At 43.6% G+C, this 19,436-nt stretch overlaps 1 protein-coding gene and 1 pseudogene across 2 annotated transcripts in view; one reads left to right on the top strand and one right to left on the bottom strand.

Annotated features, from left to right (window-relative positions):
- The window catches only part of FGD4 (FYVE, RhoGEF and PH domain containing 4), a 252,204-nt gene that overhangs the window by 64,790 nt on the left and 167,978 nt on the right, over nt 1-19,436 (top strand). The window lies entirely within an intron of this gene.
- LOC115930296 (uncharacterized) lies at nt 17,656-17,745 on the bottom strand (annotated as a pseudogene).

Here is a 19,436-nt window from a genome sequence, read left to right as displayed (position 1 = left end):
AAGGCAGGCGGCTGGTAGGTGGTTGTAGCGAGCCGAGATCACGCCACTGCACTCCAGCCTGGGCGCCATTGAGCACTGAGTTAACGAGACTCCGTCTGCAATCCCGGCACCTCGGGAGGCCGAGGCTGGCAGATCACTCGCGGTTAGGAGCTGGAGACCAGCCCGGCCGACACAGCGAAACCCCGTCTCCACCAAAAAAATACGAAAACCAGTCAGGCGTGGCGGCGCGCGCCTGCAATCGCAGGCACTCGGCAGGCTGAGGCAGGAGAATCAGGCAGGGAGGTTGCAGTGAGCTGAGATGGCAGCAGTACCATCCAGCTTTGGCTCAGCATCAGAGGGAGACCGTGGAAAGAGAGGGAGAGGGAGAGGGAGACCGTGGGGAGAGGGAGAGGGAGAGGGAGCTGATTTTTCTTTTTCACCCTTTTCAGATGAGAGTTTTCATGGTCCTGTATGATTCATGATATCACCAAGCTCTAGTAACAAAAGTGTTGATTGAAATGATTTCTTCAGTCTTAGGAGCTCACATGTTATAGAAAAATACCACAATGCTTAAGAGGCTTTTACCTGAAGAGATTAGTAGTAACATTTCCATTTATTCATCTGTTTTTCTACTTCTTTTGACATGTTTTTGCCAGGTAGTTTATTTAATGTGAATTTAGCAGAAGTGGAATTTGAATCCACGTATTTGCACAGAGCACTGAAAGCTCCCTTAAAGCAAACAGAAGAAGGCTTCCAGGGAGAATTTCAAGAATGTTGTACATTTTTAAAATATAAGTCTCTGCTGTGCTCTGTTCCCACAGTTTATGCCCTTTGCCTTGTGACTATTATCCTTTCTTTTCATCTTTGCATCAGTTTGTTTGTTTGTTTTTGTTTTTTAGATGGAGTCTTGCTCTGTTGCCGAGGCTGGAGTGCAGTGGCGCGATCTCAGCTTACTGCTACCTCTGCCTCCTGGGTTCAAGCAATTCTCCTGCCTCAGCCTTCTGAGTAGCTGGGATTACGGGTGCCCGCCACCATGCCAGGCTAATTTTTATATTTTTAGTAGAGACGGGCTTTCACCATCTTGGCCATGCTGGTCTTGAACTTCTGACCTCGTGATCCACCCGCCTCAGCCTCCCAAAGTGCCAGGATTACAGGCATGAGCCACCGCGCCTGGCTTTTGTAACAGTTTTAACCATGACCTTTTAAGTTATGGATTTAGTTTGGCTTCTGCATAATATCAGGTGGTTTATAGCAAGTAAACACTGTATATCTGTAATTGGAAAGTTGGTGGGAAGATTACTTTTCCATTCTTGATGTGGCAGCCTTAAGTGCCATCACAGCTTGTTCTGTGGTTTGCCTTTTTTTTTGGTGGGTGTCAGATACAATGATGCATGCAAAACTTTTAACCCAATGTCCACTGCAGAGGTAAGTGCTGAATACTTAATTGCTATTATTCCTTTATCTCCTATATTTGACTAGCCCCCTTTTCTGGTCCAAGGCAATTAGCTTCTATTATCATTCATTTGTATATTCTCTCCAGGGTTCACTCATCTTTTACATCATTGCCATTTAGACCCTGTATTTGTTTTTATCTATTTCTTTCTTTATCGGTGAGGAAGCCACTATATACTTTTATTTAAAACTAAACTTAAATTTTGTCCAAACAGAATTCCAAATATTTCTATAAATAGACAAAAGACTGGAGGCAATTTATATGTGCAAAAATGCTTGGGACCCTATAACTGCTCCCTTGTCCCTGATTGCTGCAAGAAAGTAGAAGCAGGGTGACAATAGAGGGAATGCAACCAACACTAGCCAGGTGCAGGGCTCGGCTGTTTAGTACACATTATGGAATTTGTTATCCCCGGGTTAGGTTGGAGGAAACTGGGCTTCAGAGAATTTAAGTAACAGGCTCTCCAAGGTTGTACCACTAGTAACTGACAAAGTAGGGATTCCAAGCAAGATTTCTGATTCTGGCACCATTGCTCACATAGTAGGTACTTCAGAACAGTGACTTTCAATTTTTTTTTTTTTTTTGAGAAGGAGTCTTGCTCTGTCGCCCAGGCTGGAGTGCAGTGGCGTGACCTCAGCTCACTGCAACCTCCACCTCCCTGGTTCAAGCAATTCCCCTTCCTCAGCCTCCCAAGTAGCTGGGATTACAGGTGCATGCCACCAGGCGTGGCTAATTTTTTTTTTGTATTTTTAGTATAGACAGGGTTTCATCATGTTGGCCAGACTGGCCTCAAACTCCTGACCTCAGGCAATCTGCCCACCTCAGCCTCCCAAAGTGCTGGGATTATAGGTGTGAGCCACCGCACCCAGCCGACTTTCAAATTTTTTAACCACAGCCCAGTGTAACACTGTGTGTATGTGTGTGAGTGTGCTTGTATGTGTGTTTCAAATAAAATTTTTCATGTGCTTATACATTCTGATTTTTTTTTTTATCAGAACCACTAATGAGATGAGACCATAGTTTGTAAAACCTCATGCCTTAGAGAAAAAGATAAGAAGACATTTTCTTTTTAGGTTTATTTTTCTGTCTTAACTGAAGACCTTCCAGGCTGGCAATATCCAAGGGCCAGATTCAAAGTGAGAAGGTTATATACCTCTTGAAATATGTAAGGTTGGATAATTAGACCTTGATGCTTAAAATAGTGCTTTCAGGGCAGTGAAATTTTCATCAGCTCACCCCACATTTACTTGTGCCATTGCCGTAATATAAAAGCAGTGAGAACAACAAGAAAATGCAATGTAAGTACTGTACATCATGGCAAATATTCTTGCTAAAACTTCTGCTCACCCTGTATTTCTTTTGTGGGGGGATTTTAAGCTAATTTCTTGCAATTTTTAGATCAGTGGGCTTGTGTTAACTCACATCACTTAGAGAATACACTTGACACAACTTTAGAAATTCAAGTGGGGCTCTTGAATGAAAACTGCTGCCTCAGATGCTGACTGAACTGGGCAACCAGTGTTGAACAGGTGCCTTCTTGTTTATAACTTGGTGTGTATGATCTCACTTGCCTCCTCATAGGTAGCTGTGAGACAAGATGGAATTTTCTTCTTTATTGAAAACAATAACCATTACTGAAAAACAAGCAAACAAAATCCAAGAGCTGAGATAGCTTGTTCTAAGTCACATGCGACTAGTAGAAAAGAGTAAAACTTCAACCCAGATGTGGATTTCATATTGAAGATCTTAAAACAAAAACCCCTTCACTATGTAATTAAGAATGTCAAGAGTCACCTTTGTTGTGGATTAAAATACCAACTTTTGGGGCAACAGATTAGGTTAGAGTATAATGCAATAAAGTATCATTCAGTTTTCATTGTTTAAAGGTAAATAACGTATTCTTCTTGACTTTGAGCTTCAGATATCTAAAATGCCTTCATTTGGAGAAACATTGATACAGTCCCCACAAATATATATTTTTTAACTCTGTGCAATGAACGTGGAAGCCTGGGTAAGTGTCCCTGTTTTATGATGTGTCTTCACTGTTTTTGTTCTGGAAGCCTGTGAAATAGGGGGAGCAGGTGGTGCCATTATTGGCAACCCTGAGGTTGCCCCAAGAAACTTAGGCTCCAAGTTTCTTTTAACTTTTGTGTGAGAATTGAAATGAGAACTCAGGCTTTCTGACCACTGCCCACTTCTTTGAAGAAGCATTAGTCCATGTGGGCAGAAAATGAAATGTTGTGGTTAAAGACAAGAGATAAAAAATGGCAGAGGAAGATTTATTTGCTATTTATTTGCTACTTGGATTTAGAATGTAGCCTTGTGAAGACTTTGTCAGTGTTGTATAAAGTGGTCCCATGAAGAAAGAATTCAGTAAAATTCTAAATTTAGAAGACACTGATTTCACGTAGCCACTAAGTAGACAACTCAGTAGGTAGAAATATTCTTTAAAATTCTGATTTCCTTTAGGCCCCAAGTTTCTTTTAATGTTTGCTAAGCACTTATTTGCATGTGTCCCAGTGAAACATGTTATGTATGTACATACTGGATTAGTCATGTTTTTGTTTTTTTGTTTGTTTGTTTGTTTGTTTGAGACAGAATCTCACTCTGTCGCCAAGGCTAGTGTGCACTGGTGCAATCTCAGCTCACTGCAACCTCCCTCTTCCTGGGTCAAGCAGTTCTCCTGCCTCAGCCTCCCAAGTAGCTGGGACTACAGGCGCGCACCACTTCGCCCGGCTAATTTTTTCTGTTTTAGTAGAGACAGGGTTTCACCGTGTTGCCCAGGCTGGTCTCGAACTCCTGAGCTCCGGCAATCCGCCCACCTCGGTCTCCCAAAGTGCTAGGATTACAGACGTGAGCCATTGCGCCCGGCCTAGTCATGTTTTATAATTGTTTTTGGCCCCAACCACCTGAAGTTTGATTGCACAAGGGATTAAAGAAAAAGGGCAAATGCACATAGGGTATTTATATTATAAACTCATTGAAAGGCTGATTGAATAATAATAGAAGAATAAGAATGGATAAAATTTATTGAGAGCTTCTATGTACCAGGTAGTATTCAAGGTGTTTTATGCATTTTATCTCAGAAAATCTTGTCTGAAGATAGATGCTATTAATTACTCCAATTTTTATAGATGAAGAAACCAAAGCAGAAAGAATACAAGTTAATATTAAGGGTCATAGTTTCATAAATGATAGAGCAAGTGTAATGTGACTTACATCCTGTGCTTTTAAGAACTGTGTTATGCTGGTCCCTTATAATAGACATTAAACTAAGAGTTACTAGAAAATGGGTCCTAATCATAATTTTATCATTAAAGTTCGAGCTTGTACAAGTCACTTAATCTCTTTTTTTGTTTCGTCATCCTAAACTGTGCTGTTGTACCTACAACTCCAGTTTGTGATTAAATTGTGATGTAATAGGGATTAAAGCCAGAGAAGAGTAGTGGCTATAGGCTAGGATACATTATGGAAATTAGAGGAACAGGAGGAGTAAAAACAATAGAAAGTGTTAAAAAATGCAGTTGACTTTTGAACAGCTTGGGGGTTGGGGCAGTGACCCCTGTTGAGCTGAAAATTCACATATAACTTTTGACTACCCCAAAATTTAATTTACTAATAGCCTACTATTGACCAGAAGCCTTACTGATAACATAAACAGTCGATTAATACATATTTTGTATGTTTTTTATATATATATAATATACTGTTTTCTTCCTTGTCTTAAGAAATTGCCATAGCCCCCCCAGCCCTCACCTTTAACAGCCACCACCCTCATCAGTCAGCCGCCATTAACATCAAAGAAAGAGGCTGGGTGCGGTGGCTCACACCTGTAATCCCAGCACTTTGGGAGGCTGAGGCGGGCAGATCACGAGGTCAAGAGATGGAGACCATCCCGGCCAACATGGTAAAACCCCGTCTCTACTGAAAATACAAAAATTAGCTGGGCGTGGTGGCGCACACCTGTAGTCCCAGCTACTTGGGAGGCTGAGGCAGGAGAATCGCTTGAACCCAGGAGGCAGAGGTTGCAGTGAGCTGAGATCGCGCCACTGCGCTCCAGCCTGGCGACAGAGCAAGACAACGTCTTAAAAAAAAAAAAAAAATCAAAGAAAGACCCTCCATTAGCAGAAAGACTATTACTTACTGAAGACTTAGATGATCATTGTATTTTTTAGCAACAAAGTGTGTGTGTGTGTGTATTTGTGCGTTTGTTTGTTTTTTGAGACAGGATCTTGCTCTGTAACCCAAACTGTAATGCAGTGGTGCAGTCACCGGTCACTGCAACGTTAGCTTCCTGGTCTCAAGTGATCCTTCTGCCTCAGCCTCTCAAGCAGCTGGGACCACAGTCATATGCCACCACGCGTGGCTACTTTTTAAATTTTTGTAGTGATGGTGTCTTGCTATGTTGCTCAGGCTGGTGTTGAACTCCTGGCCTCAAGCAGTCCTCCCACCTCGGCCTCCCAAAGTGTTGGGATTATAGGCGTGAGCTACTGTACCCAGCCTAAAGTATATTTTAATTAAGGATGTCCATTGTTTTTTAAAATATAATGGTATTGCACATTTGCCAAACTACAGTGTATTGTAAACATAACTTTAACTTTTATATGTACTAGGAAATGAAAAAAGTTTGCGACTAGCTTTGAGATATTCACTTTGTTTTGGTGGTCTGGAACTGAACCTGCAGTATCTCTGAGTGTGCCTGTACATATACATATAAAAAATTGAATAATAAGGAATTAACTCATGAGATTATGGAGGAGGACAAGTCCAAATCTGCAGTGGGGTTGGCAGGCTCAAGACCCAGGAGAGCCACTGATGCAAAACAAGTCCAAAGGCCATTTGCTGGGGAATTTGCTCTTGCTTGGGAGGCTGGTCTCTGTTCTGTTCAGGCCTTTAACTGATTGGATGAGGACCACTCACGTTATGGAGGGCAGTCTGCTTTGCTCAAAGCTCACTGATTTAATGTTATCCAAAATACCTTCCAACTTGACATATAAAATTAGCAATCATGGCTGGGCGCAGTGGCTCACGGCTGAAATTCTAGCACTTTGGGAGGCTGAGGTGGGTGGATTGCTTGAGGCCAGGAGTTCGAAACCAGCCTGGCCAATATGGCGTAACCCTGTATCTACTAAAAATACAAAAATCAGCCAGGCGTGGTGGTGCATGCTTGTAATCCCAGATACTCGGGAGGCTGAAACAGGAAAATCACTTGAAGCTGGGAGTGGGAGGTTGCAGTGAGCCAAGATGGCGTCACTGCACTCCAGCCTGGGCAACAGAGCGAGAGTCTGTCTCAAAAAAAAAAAAAAAAATTAGCAATTACAGCTCCTACGGAATGTGGTACAGGCAAGGCCTTTTTAGAGGGCATCAGCCTTCACCACTCTACTCCCAGAGCTTCTCTCCAAGCCCAGCATTTTTAGCTACATTTTTATTGCACATATATTTTATTAGGTAGAAATATATTTTATTAAGTAAAAATCCTAAAACCTATTTGAACCAAATAAAAATAGGCAAGAAAGCATCCTATTGTGAAACAGTTACAAATGCAAAGAATTTAGGAGAGTGGTGAGTTAAGAGGATGTGGGTAGAGTTTATTATTATTGTGTGGATTGTCACCTGTCATGAGGATTACAGTTTGGTAAAAGAAAAATAAACCCTTTTTTCATTTTGAGCCTGGAATGTATGTTACTATACACGGTGCAATAAGGGCCTTATTAGATCTACAGGAAAATTCTGTCTCCATTCTAAGGGAGAGTGGCTTGTGGGACCTTAGGAACCCTGGCTCTACTACCCAACCATTGGACAAGTCTTACCTCTTTTGGATGCTGCTAACTCTTAAGAAGAATTCCTTGTGGTGGTATATAACTTGTTGGTTGAAGAATAAATAAATACAACGTAATTAAAGTCTATATAGCAGCTACTGTTTAACCATATTGTCTCATATAAACCTTGAAAGGAGCTAATAAAGTGGAGGGCATAGTTATATTACTGCTCTTACAGAAACAGCAACCACAATTTTAAGTCTTCTAGTCAATGTAGGACAGTGTTTTGTACATAGGTGCTTAATATATATATTTGATTTAAAACCAATCTTGTTCTATTTTTGTAATTGTTTTCTTTCTTCTCTTCCACTGGTCTTCTTTAATTTTAACTTTTGGCCGGGCTTGGTGGCTCACGCCTGTAATCCCAGCACTTTGGGAGGCCAAGGCGGGCAGATCACCTGAGGTCAAGAGTTTGAGACCAGCCTGGCCAACGTGGTGAAACCCTGTGTCTACTAAAAATACAAAAATAAGCCAAGAGTTGTGGTGGGTGCCTGTAATCCCAGCTACTCGGGAGGCTGAGGCAGGAGAATTGCTTGAACCCAGGAGGTGGAGGTTGCAGTGAGCCGAGATCACGCCATTGCACTCCAGGCTGGGCAACAGAGCGACACTCCATCTCAAAAAAAATTTTTTTTAAATTTTTATTTAATTATAATTTTTTTTCTAAGTTGGGGTGTTGCCCTGTCACCCAGGCTGGAGTGCAGTAGCACCCTCTTGGCTCACTGCAACCTCAAACTCTTGGACTCAAGCAGTCCTCCCACCTCAGCCTTCTAAGTAGCTGGGAACTACAGGTGTGCCTCACTATGCCCAGCCACTGCTTACCTCTGATTTTATCCTCAATCATTGTCTACTGTATGATGAATGCTGTATTTTTTTTTTTTTAAGAAAAAGTAATAGAATTTAGATCTGTCCCTTGAGGAACTTTTGACAGATTAATTTATCTTAATATTACAGTGGAAATAAGTACTTAATACAAAATACCATCTAACGCCTTTTTAAGTAGAATACTGGCTGGCTGGGCATGGTGGTTCATGCCTGTAATCTCAGCACTTTGGGAGGCCAAGGTGGGAGGCTTGCCTGAGCCCAGCCTTTGGGACCAGCATCTCTAAATAAACATAATTAGGTGGGCATGGTGGCATGCGCCTGTAGTCTTAGATACTCTTGAGGCTACTTGCTTGAGCCCAGGAGTTGGAAGCTGCAGTGAGCTATGATCATGCCATTGCACTCCACCTGGGTGGCAGAGTGAGACCCTGTGTCAAAATAGAAATGAAGTAGGGTACTTTTTTTATAGCTTAGATTTTTTTTTTAAATTCTAGAGAGGAAACCTTTCTGTAGTGTAACTTGCAAAAGAGTTGGTGTTTTTTTTTCTCAGTGATCTCTTACAGCAAATGTTCATTAATTAAAAATATCTGACCGACACAGGAAACAGCTCATGTAGCAGCTTATGATGTTGTTCTAAAAACAGACTTGAGAACTTGAGTGCTAGAGAAGCATGAATATTGAAAACATTGCGAACAAATTCAGGTAAAAGTATGGTGTGTTCTAAGAAGGATCCGTGTGCCTTTACGTTAATATTTTTTCTGATTATAAAAGTCGTGTGCTTACTGTTAAAAAGATATTATAGGCCTGGGCGCAGTGGCTCATGCCTGTAAACCCAGCACTTTGGGGGGCTGAGGCAGGCAGATGGCTTGAGTCCAGGAGGTTGAGGCTGCAGTGAGCTATGATCACCCAACTGTACTGCAGCCTGAGCAACGGAATGAGACCTTGTCAAAGGAAGAAAAGACATTGTAACCATGTATTTTGTAGAAAGTGAAATTCTCACCGAAGTTATAGCATTTATTTATTCTGGTGGTTTCTTTTGTTGTTGTTGTTTTGAGACGGAGTCTCACTCTGTCACCCAGGCTGGAGTGCAATGGCACGATCTCAGCTCACTGCAACCTCCGCCTCTTGAGTTCAAGCGATTTTCCTGCCTCAGCCTCCCGAGTAGCTGGGATTACAGGCGCCTGCCACCACACCTAGCAAATTTTTGTATTTTTAGTAGAGACAGGGTTTCACCATGTTGGCCAGGCTGGTCTCGAACTCCTGACCTCAGATGATCCACCCTCATCAGCCTCCCAAAATGCTGGGGTTATAGGCATGAGCCATTGCGCCCGGCCTATTCTGGTGGTTTCTATCAGATTTTTAAAATACATATGTAAACAGTATATACTTATTGTTTAAATGGAATTATACTGTTTATTCAACTTGTTTTTTTATTTATATATACTAGAAATTTTCCACAGAAATCTTTTAAAATTCCCTAATTTGTTATCTTTTATTTATTTATTGAGACAGAGTCTTGCTCTGTTGCCCAGGCTGGAGTGCAGTGGCACAATCTCGGCTCACTGCAACCTCTGCCTCCTGGGTTCAAGGAATTCTCCTGCCTCAGCCTCCCAAGTAGCTGGGACTACAGGTATGTGCCACCATGCCTGGATAATTTTTTTTGTATTTTTAGTAGAAACGGGATTTCACCATGTTAGCCAGGCTGGTCTCAAACTCCTGACCTCAGGCAGTCCACCCGCCTCAGCCTCCCAAAGTGCTGGGATTACAGGCGTGAGCCACCACGTCCGGCCATTTGCTATCTTTTTAAAGACAACATAGTATTTCACTCTATACCTAGACTACGGTTTGTTTAAACCAATTTTCTTTTTCTTCTTTTTTTTTTTGAGACGGAGTTTTGCTCTTTTTGCCTAGGCTGGAGTGCAATGGCATAATCTCGACTCACCGCAACCTCTGCCTCCCAGGTTCAAGCAATTCTCCTGCTTTAGCCTCCCGAGTAGCTGGGATTACAGGCATGCGGCACCATGCCCGGCTAATTTTGTATTTTTAGTAGATATGGGGTTTCTCCATGTTGGTCAGGCTGGTCTTGAACTCCCAACTTCAGATGATCCTCCCGCCTCGACCTCCCAAAGTGCTGGGATTACAGGCGTGAGCCACTGTGCCTGACCTAACCAATTTTCTATTAATAGACTTGTGGGTTGATAATATTTTATTTAAAAACTTTTTTTTTCCTGAAAGTCACCATTTTTAGAGCAGATACACTTGTCATTGAACAAATATGTAGTAATTTAATAGTATAATGTATTCACATTTTACTATGTGTCTGGCAGTTTTCTAAGAATTATCCTGTGCGAATTAGAGTAATTCTACAACCTTATGAGGGAGTTGCTATACCTCTTCCAGAGTTTCAGAAAGCCTCCAAGTTCCATATATGCCATCTCGACCCTCCCTAAGATGGACCAAAAGACAGGGTGATTGGATCAGACATGTGAGGGCTCCTAAATCCAAAGGAGCAGGCAGAAGGAAGCAGCTGCCTCAGTACAAAAAAAGCAGAGCTTACAAGTTTTTGCTGGAAGTATCGACACCAAAGTATTCTCTGGTTGCCATGACAGGTTTCAGAAGAACTGCTTTCTTTATCCTTCTGACTGCTTCGAAGGTTTCTTTTTTCTTTTTCTTTTTTTGAGTTGCAGTCTTGCTCTGTTGCCTAGGCTGGAGTGCAGTGGCATGATCTTGGCTCATTGCTCCTGGGTTCAAGCGATTGTTCTGCTTCAGCCTCCCTAGTAGCTGGGAGCACAGGTGCACACCACCACACCTGGGTAATTTTTGTATTTTTGGTAGAGAGAGGGTTTTTCCATGTTGGCCATGCTGGTCTCGAACTCCTGACCTCAGGTAATCCGGCCTCCTCAGCCTCCCAAAGTGCTGGGATTACAGGCGTGAGCCGCTGCGCCCGGCCTGCTTTGAAGGTTTCCTTGGCTCTTCCCACCAATTGTTTGGTGCCTGTGTAGTCCTTGCTGACTTCCACATTCTCTTGTGAATTTACTTGATACACAGGGCCTTGCCTTAGATTGGGCTGTATTCTGGTCTGCCATCAAGAGATGTCAGCTAATGCTGACATGTCCCATCCTTGGGTGTTCTTCCCTGATGGCCTCCATAGCTGTTTGTTGTTTTCTGCTGAAAATGGAAACTTTAAATATTTGTTATTAATGGCTTAGACCCTGTGATGGTTAATTTTAGATGTTTCTCTTTCTCTGTCTTTCCATTCTTCTCCTGTCCTTGGACATCGGAACCCCAGGTTCTTTGGCCTTTGGACTAATTAGGGGCCTGCCAACCTTCCCCCCAACCCCCACACCAAGCTCTCAGGTCTTTGGCCTCAGACTGAGAATTACATCATTGCCTTCCTTGGTTCTGAGGCTTTTGGGCTTCAACTGAGCCAGGCACTGGCATCCCTGGGTCTCCAGCTTGCAGATGGCCAATTGTAGGACTTCTGAGCCTCCATAATCACATGAGCCAATTTCCCTAGTGAATTCCCTCTCATCCATCCGTATCTCTCTCTATCTGATCTATATCCTATTTGTTATGTGTCTCTGGAGAACCCTGACTAATATGTACTGTAGAAAAGCCTCCTGAGACTTAGATGCTATGTTTCCTTTGTTTAAATGTTGTTGAATTGATCATAGGTATAATGCGTTAGATTTTTCAGAAGAAAGAAAAGGTTTATTCCACATTACATCTCTTCAGAAGCCTACCCAAAGGGGATTTCTGTTTTGGCTATTTATTGCAGTGTAATAAACTACTCTAAAGCTTAGTAGCTTCAATTAGTGATTTATTATGTCTCATGATTCAGTGGACTGACCAAGCTGTTCTTCTGGTTCATGTGGTTTTGGCTAGGTGCTGGAATGGCTGTGTTCCTCTGAGACTTGGATGGGTGCTCAGCTGGGATCCGGTGGCTGCTCGGGTCACTTGTGGAGTGGTATCTGGATTCCAACAGGGAGGCAGTGGATGCTACCCACACAGTTAAGGACTAAGCCCACAACCAGCACAGCATCATTTCTGCCATGTGTTAATGGTCAAGGCAGTAATAGGCCCAGCCTACATCAGTGTGGGAAGTGACTAAACAAAAATGTAAACACCTAGACATGTGGTTCATTGGGGATGATCACCAAAATAACCACTGACCAGAGTGTGCTCTCTGGCCCTTCACACATGCATGATAGAGCAGCCCATACAAGTCTCACTCACTCCATTACTACATCAGCTTGACAGGTCTAGGATCTCATCCTCTAAATCAGGTCCAGGTGAGGCTCCCTGTGAGAGGTGACAGCGTGCTGGCAGTCCTCAGAGCCCTCGCTTGCTCTCGGCACCTCCCCTGCCTGGGCTCCCACTTTGGTGGCATTTGAGGAGCCCTTCAGCCCCCCACTGCACTGTGGGAGCCCCTTTCTGGGCTGGCCAAGGCCGGAGCCCACTCCCTCAGCTTGCAGGGACGTGTGGAGGGAGAGGCACGAGCGGGAACCGGGGCTGCATGCGGCGCTTGCGGGCCAGCTGGAGTTCCGGGTGGGCGTGGGCTTGGTGGGCCCCGCACTCGGAGCAGCCAGCCAGCCCTGCTGGTCCTGGGCAATGGGGGACTTAGCACCCGGGCCAGTGGCTGCTGGGTCCCCCAGCAGTGCTGGCCCACCTGCGCTGCCCTCAATTTCTCGCCGGGCCTTAGCTGCCTTCCCACGGGGCAGGGCTCGGGACCTGCAGCCCGCCATGCCTGAGCCTCCCACCCACTCCATGGGCTCCTGTGCGGCCCGAGCCTCCCCGGGGAGCACCACCTCCTGCTCCACGGCGCCCAGTCCCATCGACCACCCAAGGGCTGAGGAATGCGAGCACAGGGCGCAGGACTGGCAGGCAGCTCCACCTGCAGCCCTGGTGTGGGATCCACTAGGTGAAGCCAGCTGGGCTCCTGAGTCTGGTGGGGACATGGAGAGTCTTTATATCTAGCTCAGGGATTGTAAATACACCAATCAGCACCCTGTGTTTAGCTCAAGGTTTGTGAGTGCACCAATCGACACGCTGTATCTAGCTGCTCTGGTGAGGACGTGGAGAACCTTTATGTCTAGCTCAAGGATTGTAAATACAGCAATCGGCACTCTGTATCTAGCTCAAGGTTTGTAAACACACCAATTAGCACCGTGTGTTTAGCTCAAGGTTTGTGAATGCACCAATCGACACTCTGTATCTAGCTGCTCTGGTGGGGCCTTGGAGAACCTGTGTGTGGAAACTGTATCTAACTAATCTGATGGGGACGTGGAGAACCTTTGTATCTAGCTCAGGGATTGTAAACGCACCAATCAGCGCCATGACGAAACAGGCCACTCGGCTCTACCAATCAGCAGGATGTGGGTGGGGCCAGATAAGAGAATAAAAGCAGGCTGCCCGAGCCGGCATTAGCAACCTGCTGGGGTCTCTTTCCACACTGTGGAAGCTTTGTTTTTTTCGCTCTTTGCAATAAATCTTGCTACTGCTCACTCTTTGGGTCCCTGCTGCTTTTATGAGCTGTAACACTCACCGCGAAGATCTGCAGCTTCACTCCTGAGTCCAGCGAGCCCACAAGCCCACGAGCCCACCGGGAGGAACGAACAAATCCAGACGCTCCGCGTTAAGAGCTGTAACACTCACGGCGAAGGTCTGCAGCTTCACTCCTGAGCCAGCGAGACCACGAACCCACCAGAAGGAAAAAACTCCGAACACATCTATACATCAGAAGGGACAGACTCCAGACGCGCCACCTTAAGAGCTGTAACACTAACCGTGAGGGTCCGCGGCTTCATTCTTGAAGTCAGTGAGACCAAGAACCCACCAATTCCAGACACACCTGGGTGCAGCTCTTATCAAACTGAAGATCTATGAGCTAAAAGGACACGTTATTTTCCATTCTTCCCCACTTTTCACCCCAACATATAATGGTAAGGCAGGGACAGGAAGATTACATCAGATATTCCTTTTCAAAAAGATATTAGGAGCTATGGGCCGGGCGCGGTGGCTCACGCCTGTAATCCCAGCACTTTGGGAGGCTGAGGGGGGCAGATAACGAGGTCAGGAGATCGAGACCATCATGGCTAACATGGTGAAACTCTGTCTCTACTAAAAAATTACAAAAAATTAGACGAGCATGGTGGCGGGCGCCTGTAGTCCCAGCTACTCGGGAAGCTGAGGCAGGAGAATGGCGTGAACCCAGGAGGGGGAGGTTGCAGTGAGCTGCGAGCGCACCACTGCACTCCAGCCTGGGCGACAGTGCGAGACTCTTGTCTCCAAAAAAAAAAAAAAGGTATTCGGGGCTGTGGAGAAATCAGAGCCCTGACACACTGCTGGTAGAAATGTAAAATGGTACGGTCGCTTTGGAAAACAGTCTGGGTAGTTCTTTGAAGGTTAAACATAGAGTTGCCATATGACCCAGCAATTCTGTACCTAGGCATATACTCAAAAGCAATGAAACCATAGTTCCACAGAAAACCTTGTACATGAATGTTTATAGTTGCAATATAATAGCTAAAAGGTGGAAACAACTCAAATGTCCAGCTGATGAATAGATAAATAAAAAGTGATATGCCTGTGCACTGGAATTCTTTTGGCTGTACGAAAGAATAAAGTACTCCTACCTACAACATGGATGAGTCTTAAAAATGTACTAAGTGAAAGAATCCAGTCACAAAAGACCATGTGTTGTATGCTTCCATGTATATGAAATGTCCCAAACAGCCAAATCTATAGACAGAAAGATTAGCGTTGCTTAGGCTGGGAGGGCTGGAATGGGGGAAGGTGATAGCTAAAAGGTATACGGTTCTTTTTGGGCTGGGAGAGGTGGCTCATGCCTGTAATCCCAGCACTTTGGGAGGCCAAGGTGGGTGGATTGCTTGAATCCAGGAGTTTGAGAATAGCCTGGACAACATGGCGAAACCCCGTTTCTACAAAAAAGAGAAAAATTTGCCAGGCATGGTGTCGTGTGCCTGTAGTCCCAGCTACTCGGAGGCTGAGGCAAGAGGATCGCTTGAGCCCAGGAGGTTGAGGCTGCAGTGAGCCGTGATTGCACCCCTGTACTCCAGCCTGGGTGACAAAGCCAGACCCTATCTCCAAATTAAAAACAAATTTATTTTTGGTGTGATTGAAAGGTCTAAAATTGATGGCGGGTATATGTATCTGTGAATATAGTAAAAACCTTGCCATTGTAAACTTATTTAAACAGAAAAAAGCAGCAGATGTGACTGGAAGGCACATGGCCGTCACTGGTGCATAGCATTTCTGACATTTAGCTCGATCTATATCCTTGTTGAGGAACTAGTTCACCACCTGGGTGCCTCTCTTTGGCCCTCATCTCCATCCCCTAGGCTCTTGGCTGTCTTCTGATTCTTTTCCACAAGAAATGGCCTGTGTTTTTTGGCGTCTTCCTGTCCGAGTAGGGCGCTAGTATTTTTCATTTTTAACTGGCTCTATTAGTCCAAGCTGATGGTGTTTCCACTGGTATATTTCTCTGAAATGTCTTTTGGGTTTTACCATAGATGTCTTAGGGGTTCACAACATTAGGTAAAAAATACTCCCACAAATCATTTTAAGATAGGGCTTTCTTTACCTTGGACACCTTTGTATCAGACTATCATGTGAAAATAAGCTTTTATCGTCAAAAGCTCTACTGTCTGGTTTAGTTGGTACTCAAAGCACCCACTTAAGATTCTTTAAAGCCTTTTGGTCTAGTTATGTGATTCCAAAAGCATGGGTGTCTGTACCAGCAGCATTTGTATCACCTGGGAACTTACAGTTGAAGTCTCCATCCCAGACTTTCTAGATGAAAAACTGTGATGATCCAGCCCAGCAATCTAGGTTTTAATAAAATCTCCGGGTGAGTCTGATGCATATGAAGTTTTAGAACCACTGGTCTAAGAGAAAGTCCATGAGCAACCACCTAACATCTTCATGAGGTCTCAAAAAAGGATCTTACCACCACATCCTAGAGGCTCTACTTTACTGCTAGCACTGGATTTGATCTTTGCCCTAAGGCCATTTCTGATTTTGAGTGGTTTTAAGCTTAGCTACTGAAAAGAGGAATTGTTTTATTTTTTAACCCATGAAGTCCAACTTCTTTATATTTCCTCTGAATTCTGCTTAAAAAGGAACCAAACAGTTCCTTTTTAAATTCATCTCACTACTCCTGTATTTTATTGTAGGCAGCTAAAAACAAGCCAGTTGGCACTTTCGACATTCTTCTTGGAATTCTCCTTAGTTGGGTCCATGAGTTCATTAGGTACCCTTTGTGTCCTCCATGTTACTGTATGAAACGGGTCTGTTGCTTTTTCTTAGGTCTCCATTTCTTCAGCCACCAGTAACATTTCTATACTGTTTTTCAAATCTTTACCAGCAGTCTTCTAGCTGTTGTCTACCACCTGGACCCAAACCGTACATATTTTGAGTTTTTGTTATAGCAGAGCCTCCTTTCTGATACCAAATTTTGTTTTGGTTATCTATTGTTGCATAATTAATAATTTCAAAATTTAATGGCTTAAAAACAAGTATTTTCTCACGCATGGTCTTGCAATTTGGCCAGAGTTTGGTAGGAATGGCACATCTCTGATCTGTGTGCTGTCAGCTCGATTAGATTTATTTCCAAGATACCTTAATTATATGACTGTCAAGTTGGTCCTACCACCTGAGGTTTTAGTTGGAATTGTCAACTGGGGCCTTAATTCTCCTCCACGCAGCCCTTTCTGATGCATGTTGCTGCTTTGACCTTCTCACAACGTGGCAGCTAGACTCCAAAAAGCAGGAAGCAGAAGTTGCCATGCCTCTAGCTAGGTGCAGGGCTATGTGCCTGTAATACCAGCTACTCAGGAAGCTGAAGTGGATGGATCACTTGAGGCCAGCCTGGGTAGCAGTGAGAACCTGTTTCTAATTAAAAAAACATAAAAGAAGGTGCCTGGCCTCTTAAAGATTAAGCTCACATTTGGCATACAGTGGAATTTCTGGTCTTTTCTGCTGGACAAAGCAATCATATACCTAGCTCAGATTCAAGGAGGTGGAGAAATAGACCCCATCTCTTAGTGGGGGTAGTGGCAGAAGTTGTGGCTGTCATTAATCCACTGTGATCTGTCAGCTGTTTTTCTTTAACGGTACTGAAAAGACACTCTTGGCTTAAGGTTATGAGTTGGTGAAAAGTAATTGTTTACTACTTGAAAAACGAAGATCTGGCCAGGTGCGTGGCTCATGCCTGTAATTCTAGAACTTTGGGAGGCCAAGGCAGGCGGATCACCTGAGGTAAGGAGTTCAGGACCATCCTGGCCAACATGGCGAAACCCTTTCTCTACTAAAAGTACAAAAATTAGCCGGGCGTAGTGGCGGGTGCCTGTAATCCCAGCTACTCAGGAGGCTGAGACAGGAGAATCGCTTGAACCCAGAAGACAGAAGTTGTAGTGAGCTGAGATTATGCACTGCACTCCAGCCTAGGTGACTAGAGTGAGACTCCGTCTCAAAAAAAAAAAACCTTGAAGATCTGGAAGGAGGTAGCAAGAAAACCTTTCCATATAAAGAGCCTCTCTTGATATCAGTTTGTTGAAATTTTATTTTAATATGGAACACTTCACGAATTTGCATGTCATCCTTGTATTCTCTGTGTCATTCCAATTTTAGTATATGTGCTGCCAAAGTAAGCACCATTGGAAGAAATTTTAAATGGTGTATTTCACAGATGGACAGAAGTCATTTTAAGTTCCTTGCCAACAGAGTAACACTCTCCAGCACCATTGGTTGTGTCAAAGTTTGTGTGTGACAGGAAAGTGTGAATGTGTTTATACATCTTGATCTTACCAGTGAACGGTGTATTTTTTTTAAAATAAAGCTTGTCTTATACACTACTAAGTGTAGAGAGAGTCCCCTTCCACACACTCCCCTCCTCAAAATAGAACCAGATGCTCTTTAAGAGTTGTGAACAATGAAAGGCATAATCTGGATGCATTGTAGAAATGATTGTGGTAAACCAAAGAAGGAATAATGGGATGACAGAAGCCCAGGGCTTTCTATCACTTGGAACTTTTGTGGTGCAGCTGTTTGTAGATTGGTAGGAGACGACAAAACAGATGGCAGCAGAGGTTGCCTCTGCCTTTGCTCAGTCACTCGAGTCATCTATTAGGTTTGCTCAGACAGGATAGTAAATGGCTTCCTGAATTTGTTAAGCACTTAGGCTAGTAAATTTCTCCGTATCTAATTTGGAGTTCTGTTTAGAAAAAAAATATCAAATTAATGCCCTGTGACAACAGTGATTCAACAGAGTTTATATCCATCTTTCATAGAATCTGATTAGTATTAAGTCTTTGACCTTTATTTTCTTTTTTATCGTATTGTTGTACTTTTGATTTAATGCTTTTGTTTCTGGTTATACATTTTCTTGATAGCATCAGTAAGTTGTTGGTAAGTATTGAAATAACTTAAATATTTTTCTTCAATGTGATTGTGTTTTTTAATGAGACAGAGTCTCACTCTGTTGCCCAGGCTGAAGTGGAGTGCCACGATCTCGGCTTTCACTGCAGCCTCCGTCTCCCAGATTAAAGCAATTGTCATGCCTCATCGTCCTGAGTAGCTGAAACTACAGGTGTATGCCACCACACTTGGCTAATGTTTTGTATTTTTTGTACAGATGGGGTTTCACCATGTTGGCCAAGCTGGTCTTGAACTCCTGACCTCAGGTGATCTGCCCACCTTGGCCTTGCAAAGTGCTGGGCTTACAGATGTGAGCCATTGTGCCTGGCTTCTTGTTAAGTATTGAAATAACTTGAATATTTTTCTTCAATATGATTGTGAAAATGTTTGGGATAGCACAAGCTTCCCTTAGTTGCTTGTAGTTTTACTCTCCCACACCTGAGTAGTTTGCAAGTGTGACTGACTTTGTGCTTCCTCCTTTTTCTCTCTTCTTTGTTCTTCCATTTATGTTTTAATCTTCCATCCTCCTCATACCTTACCAAGTCTGGTTGAGTAACATATTTAGGAATGATCTTATGGGTAGTGTGGTTGAGGCATGATCACAATTATGATCCGTGGCATATGAATCTGCATGAAGAATCCTTCCAGCTCCTTCTGGATATTCTCCATCCCTGTGTCAAACTTCCATGGCACGATACCATTACCAACCATTTCAGCAACGATGCCCACACTCTTGGTTTCTAGAGATTATTTCCTTCTGTATCTGCCCAACTTATAACTCCGTTTGCTTTGGGATATGCTAGATACTTATTAATCTGTCAAGTAATTATTGTATGTGAACTAGTAAAATGTTAACTAGGAGACACAGAGGTGAACAGGAAATGTTCACTGTAATTGGCTCCTTGGTCTTCAGTCTTCACAATTTTTCA

Source organism: Gorilla gorilla, chromosome 10, assembly GCF_029281585.2.
Source record: "Gorilla gorilla gorilla isolate KB3781 chromosome 10, NHGRI_mGorGor1-v2.1_pri, whole genome shotgun sequence".
Classification (NCBI taxonomy): Eukaryota; Metazoa; Chordata; class Mammalia; order Primates; family Hominidae; genus Gorilla; species Gorilla gorilla.
This window is presented reverse-complemented; position numbering and strand designations above follow the sequence as displayed.